Source organism: Callorhinchus milii, unplaced genomic scaffold (assembly GCF_018977255.1).
Source record: "Callorhinchus milii isolate IMCB2004 unplaced genomic scaffold, IMCB_Cmil_1.0 Scaffold1, whole genome shotgun sequence".
Classification (NCBI taxonomy): Eukaryota; Metazoa; Chordata; class Chondrichthyes; order Chimaeriformes; family Callorhinchidae; genus Callorhinchus; species Callorhinchus milii.
Window position 1 is genome coordinate 24132968 of NW_024704742.1, and position 6007 is coordinate 24138974.

The 6007-nt window shown below is 46.3% G+C and overlaps 1 protein-coding gene across 1 annotated transcript in view; it reads right to left on the minus strand.

Moving 5' to 3' along the window:
* Positions 1–4375, minus strand: part of fbxw7 (F-box and WD repeat domain containing 7) — a 162587-nt gene extending 158212 nt beyond the window's left edge. The window contains exon 1 of the mRNA XM_007904012.2: positions 4164–4375. The gene's annotated coding sequence lies outside the window, so the exon portion shown is untranslated. The remainder of the gene's footprint in view (positions 1–4163) is intronic.
* Between the last annotated feature and the right edge of the window lie 1632 nt (positions 4376–6007).

The following is a 6007-nucleotide window of genomic DNA, read 5'->3' on the forward strand; positions in this document are numbered from 1 at the left end:
CAAAAAGGAATTTAGATTTCTCTGCTCATTACCAACCAAAGATCCAGTTTACCACTTGCTGGTACTCCCTGTAATGACATGAAAAATCCCAACCATGTCCATGAGCAAACCAACCTTGATTTCTCCCACTGCAGAAACTACCTTTTGGAAAAAATAAAAACAAGTCAACACATTAAAAGATTGGTACACATCAAAATATTGCTTCAGCCCACAATCAAGCAGACAGAAATTACACCTAACTGATGTAGCTGTCAAGGTTATGGAAGGCGGTACAGTCCACCAAACTCCCCCCACCCCCCGTACAAATAAATGCAACACAAAGAAAAAACCACATGGCAACAATCCCAACTAAAGAAAATGTAGGCAAGATGGGGCTAAGGAGGGAGGTAACTAAAGAACAGACAAAAAGATCTACGTACACACCCTCCTTCCTCTCCTCCCCAAACTTCAGACAATACAACACAAGATGCCTGTGTAATTCACACGTCATCTACAACCATAAACCACTCATCAAGTAGTATCTTGAATATTTTGTGGACAACATAATGTATGCAATACAGTACTAAGTTAACAGTTGCAAGAAAATAAAAAATATAAGCATGAAACATCTCAGCAGTAAAATTTAAAAAAAATCTGAAGGAGCACAAGTCATTATAAAACAGAACAGCCCCAATGAATAGCTGCCACAGCAGACAACATAAAAGTTTAACACCCGTTTACAAATTGGAGCCACCTTCTTCCCTCCCCCCCTCCACTTCCATTTGTTCACATGACTCGGCCTGCTCCTTTCCTTCTGCTGAAAGTGCTAGGTTTAGCTACCGTAGAAATATCTAAATACAAAGTTTGTCTTGTAAGCATAATGGTAAAATTACAACAGAAACCAAAGTACAGCAAAACTGGGATACAACAACAACAGATTACATTTATAATCCCAGGCGAGGATGGGGGTGATGGGCTCACGGAGTTGGTGGGGGTGAGGACACGCTCGTGCAGAATTCTCAATAATCTGCAACTTGTAGAAGGAAGAATTGGGAAGACTCCCTTCTTATGGCGCTGACGGGAGCCAAGCAAGAGGGTTTTGTCAACATTCAACTGGAGGAAATTAACTCTCATTCAGGACTTGATGTCTGACAGAAAATCAGGACAGCACTGGACCTTGAGTTGAGGGTGGAGACAGAGAGATAAGAGTTGAGTGTCATCTGCATACATGTGGAAGTTCACCCCATATCTGTGGATGATACCACTGAGTGCGAGTATATAAATTTTAAAGAGGAAAGGGCTAAGGACAGAGCCCTGAAGAACACCATATGTCACGGTGTGAGGGCTGGAGGAGAAGCTGTTAATAGATAAATATAATATATATGGTATGAATGATATTGCAACTGGTTTCTTTTAATTAAACAAATAGATAAAAATGTTGTATTAACGTATTATATATTAAATATATTAAAGTATTAACGTGTATAAAAGCACACCATGAACTTTTCCTTTGAGATGTATAAAACCCACAGCAAACGCACATCTTTTGCAAGAAGTTACAGAAGCTTGATCAGCGTTCATAAAGCACGTTCAAAAAAAAAGCCTTGATACAGTAGGCATCAAACTAACTGCCAGTTTTTTGTTTGGCTTCCTAATTTTCATTTGGTATCATGTTACTACTTTTAATTAACACCTCTTATTAATCAGCCATCACCTGAGGCAGATCAATTAGCAGTGGATGGCTGTGTATCAAAGTGTCATGAGCTACAGTAACATTTCGTAAATAACTTCAATCTTCATTGCCAGCAGTGCACTGCCCTACCAAAGAAACTCATGGTTATAGTTAAGAGAATATTTTTTGTAATTGGAACGATGATTAATAGACATTGAAATTGCTAACTTATGTCCCGCACTCCACTACCCCACCTCCATTCAGCTGGCTCCGGCCTTCTGCACGTTCCGGTGTCCGTGCCTTCAGTCATTACTCCCCAAAACTATAGAACTCTCGTCCTCAATTCCTCCACCTTGCTTCCTTCTTCCCCGTTTTCAGATCACACCTGAAGACCTTCCTCTTTGGCCTACCTCCCCCCTCTCCCCAGCTCAGTGTCAAGCTCCGCCACTGTTAAATGTTCCGAAACAATACCCCATATGAAGAGCGATATATAAATGCAAGTTGATGTTATATATCAGATTTCGGGCGCAGGGTTGCACACTTTCGAGCAATAAAAGATGATTTCAGAATTTTAGTGGGTGTTCCCCTGCATTAAGATCACCTATTGCTGGTGTAACTGCCATTATTCTAGATTGAAACTAATTTCCTCCATGCTAGACTAACAGTTAAACTGGTGATGAATCTAAATCACAATAATGAACACTTTGAAGATGCATGTCTATTTGGAATTTAAAACCACATCAGCCACTATTTTGGCACTACACAAAGCAAACTGCTAAAGCATGGTAAACCTTGAAAGGAAGCACACCTTCTTGCTCATTGTTGCTTGAACATTGTGTAGGAGCCACAGCTCTCTCCATAAACGTTTCTGTACAAAAATTGCAACTCCCACTGTTATGTTCCTGATAAGCAGCATATGGCAACAGTGTTCAGTGTAAATACCTGACAGTCCTCATTTAAAAATGCATCTACCTTTGAAGTTCCACTCCACTAAAAAAAGTGATCAGAAAATAGTTTCAAATAAAAACAATATACCACAACTTCCCATTGAAAGCACATCTACATCAGATGGGTGCTTGCCATCACTTCACCTCAGTTGCACTTCCTTTCCCTTGAGAGACTGTGTACGTTTCTCTGAGGGCAGATATACTGCTAATGACAACACAGCTGATGTCAAAATGGCTGTATTTTCATTCTTCCCTTATAGGATATAAATGTCCTCATGCCAGATTAAGTCTGTAGCAACAAAATTCAATTAAAAACGGCTGGTTAACAAACTATCTTCTGGGAGGTTTGATTCTCACAAATGATCTTCCTATGCATTAGCTTTTTGGCTTTAAACCTGGCAAGACGATCTAGTTCCTGAAGAAATTAAAAGTTAGAATCTAGCCAACTTAAATTGCTCACTAAAAGTTACTGTATGAAACATTTAAGAGATGAATGTGCAAGGTTAAACCCAATTAAAAGGTCAAACCATTCTGCCACCAAGCGCTGTGACATACATTATTTAAAGCCTTCTCCGTTTGCAGTAACAATTGTAAGAGACAGGACAGACCCTACTCGTATTGTCATGAAAGATTTTAGAAAGCAGCTGAAAACTGCCTGAACGCACGAAAACTTCTCACGTAGTTTCGTGTAAGTTTCAGTGCATTTGCTTAAATGAAACGACCTGAAAAACGTAGGGTTTTGGGGTGTGGGGATCGCAATGAATTCTGAATTACAAAAAAAAAGGACATCAATTGAGACCCTCTTTATCTGAACTTGACAAACGATCGTGTAGATGAACTCCTGGTGGGAAACCCCTCTGAATGAATACGGACGAGGGGAGGGAGGGAGGGGAGGAGGGAGGGGATTTGTGTGTTGGGTGCAATTCCTCCTTTTCTTTGCTTAAAAAGTGAGGGGCAGCACTCTTTGAACCACTTTGCCATCCAGGCCGTTATTTTATTTATTTATTTATTTATTTTTATTTTATTTTTATTTTATTTTATTTTTTTATTTTTTAAAAAAAAAACGGTGCAAAACAGGCGGATGGCCGAAAGCTTTAAATTTCACTTCATTTCTCTCTTCGCGTCTGTCTCCCCGCAAACTTTGACCGTTCTCACAGTTAGTTTGAATGCATATACACACACACACACACACAACATCACACACACACCACACACACAACATCACACACACACACATCACACACACACACACACACACACAACATCACACACACACACACATCACACACACACACACATCACACACACACACATCACACACACACACACACACAACATCACACACACACATCACACAACATCACACACACACACACACAACATCACACACATCACACACACACACACAACATCACACACACACAACATCACACACACACACACATCACACACACACAACATCACACACATCACACACACACACACACAACATCACACACACACACACATAACATCACACGTACACACAATCGATGCCGTGAGCCAAGCGAACGAGTGAAACTCACCCCCAACACCTCCCTCCGGGACGCCCCCCACACGCTTTGCTCGGGGCCCGGGTTCACGGATCAAGTGCAGTCGGACATCACCGGCTTTTCCCGAACCAGATTGCAAGTCCTGTGCAGTTGAGCGGCCGCCGGCGCCGAAACAGCAGCAGCAGCAGCAGCGCCTCCTCCTCCTCCTCCTCCTCCTGATGCCCTGAACCTGGGAGGGCGGGTAAGGTAAGGGAAGGGAAGAGAGGAAGGGAAGGAGGTAGGAAGGAAGGAGGAGGGAGGTAAAGGGAGGCTTCCTCTCTCTCTCTCTCTCTCTCTCAGACACTTTTCAGCACTTTGCAGCCCGGGGAGGGGGAGGGGGGGGAGGCTGGTGATGAGGCTTCTTCAGTTCACACACACACACACACACACACAAAAGTAGAGTTGGGACTCTGAGTCTGTCCGTCTGTGTGTGTGTGTCTGTGTGTGTGTGTCTGTGTGTGTGTGTGTGTGTGTCTGTCCTCCCAGTCCTGCTCTCTCTCTCTCTCTCTCTCCCCCCCACTCCGTCACTCCCCGACCCCGGCGGCGAGCAGGAGCTTCAGCCTCGGAGACAGGGCAGGGCAGGGAGGGGGAGGGAGGGAGGGAGGGTACTGAGGGGGGTTACGGAGGAGGGGTACAGGGAGAGAGGGAGTCTCGGCGAAGACACGGATACCTTCAGCCACTACCCGGGGCCTCGCTCCCGGGTGTGAATGTGCCGCCCCCCCCCCCCCACCACCCCCCGGGCCGGGGCTCTCTGGTCGGGGCGGGCTGGCCGCTGTGTTGTGTGTGGCGGCCTCCGCCCCGACACCCTCCCTCCCTCCCTCACACGGTGCCCGGGTGCCCCCCACCGCTCATGGCTGCGCTCCTCTCCTCGCGCTCTGACCGTTTGTTTGGTGCTGAGACGCGCGCCGCTGCCCGGGTTGCGGGAGGGCGCTGAGTGTCTGTTCCCCCCTCTCTCCCTGTGTGTGTATGTGTGTGTGTGTCTCTGTGGCTCGCGGCCGCCGCTCTCCACTGAACTCGGGCCGGTCGGGAGAGGAGAAAAGAGAGAAAGAGTCTGCGGGCGGCGCGCTGGCGGCGCGGGGAAATGACGTAGGCCGGTCACCGGGTACCTGCGTCAGCAGAGAGAGGGGAGGGAACCATGGAGACTGGCAAAGTCTGTGTGTGTGTGTGTGTGAGAGAGAGAGACGGAGTGTGAGAGAGACGGACAGAAAGGCAGTGAGAGAGCAACACAGAAGTGAGAGAGAGAGAGAGAGACGGAGTCGGTGCGTGAGATGGAGAGAGTGTGAGAGGGAAAGAGAGAGTGCAACAACAACATTGCATTTATAGAGAGCGCCTTTCGCGTCGGGAGGACGTCCCAAGGCCCTGGACAGTTGGGTCGGGACCCGAGCGGGGAGGGGAGGGAAGGGAGGGGGCGAGGAGGGGTTAGAGAGTCGAGCTGAAGGCAAGACAGAGAGAGAGTGTGTGAGAGAGTGCAAGACAGAGTGTGAGAGAGAAAGGAAGAAAGAGTGCAAGACAGAGAGAGTGTGTGAGAGAGAAAGGGAGAAAGAGTGCAAGAGAGTGTGAGAGAGTGCAAGACGGAGTGTGAAAGAGAAAGAGTGCAAGACAGAGTGTGAGAGAAAGGGAGAAAGAGAGTGCAAGACTAGAGTGTGTGAGAGAGAAAGGGAGAAAGAGTGCAAGACAGTGTGTGAGAGAAAGGGAGAAAGAGAGTGTGAGAGAGTGCAAGACAGAGTGAGAGAAAGAGTGTAAGACAGGAGTGTGAGAGAAAGGGAGTGCAAGAGAGAGAGTGTGTGAGAGAGTGCAAGACAGACAGAGAGAAAGAGAGTCAGAGAGAGTGAGAGACA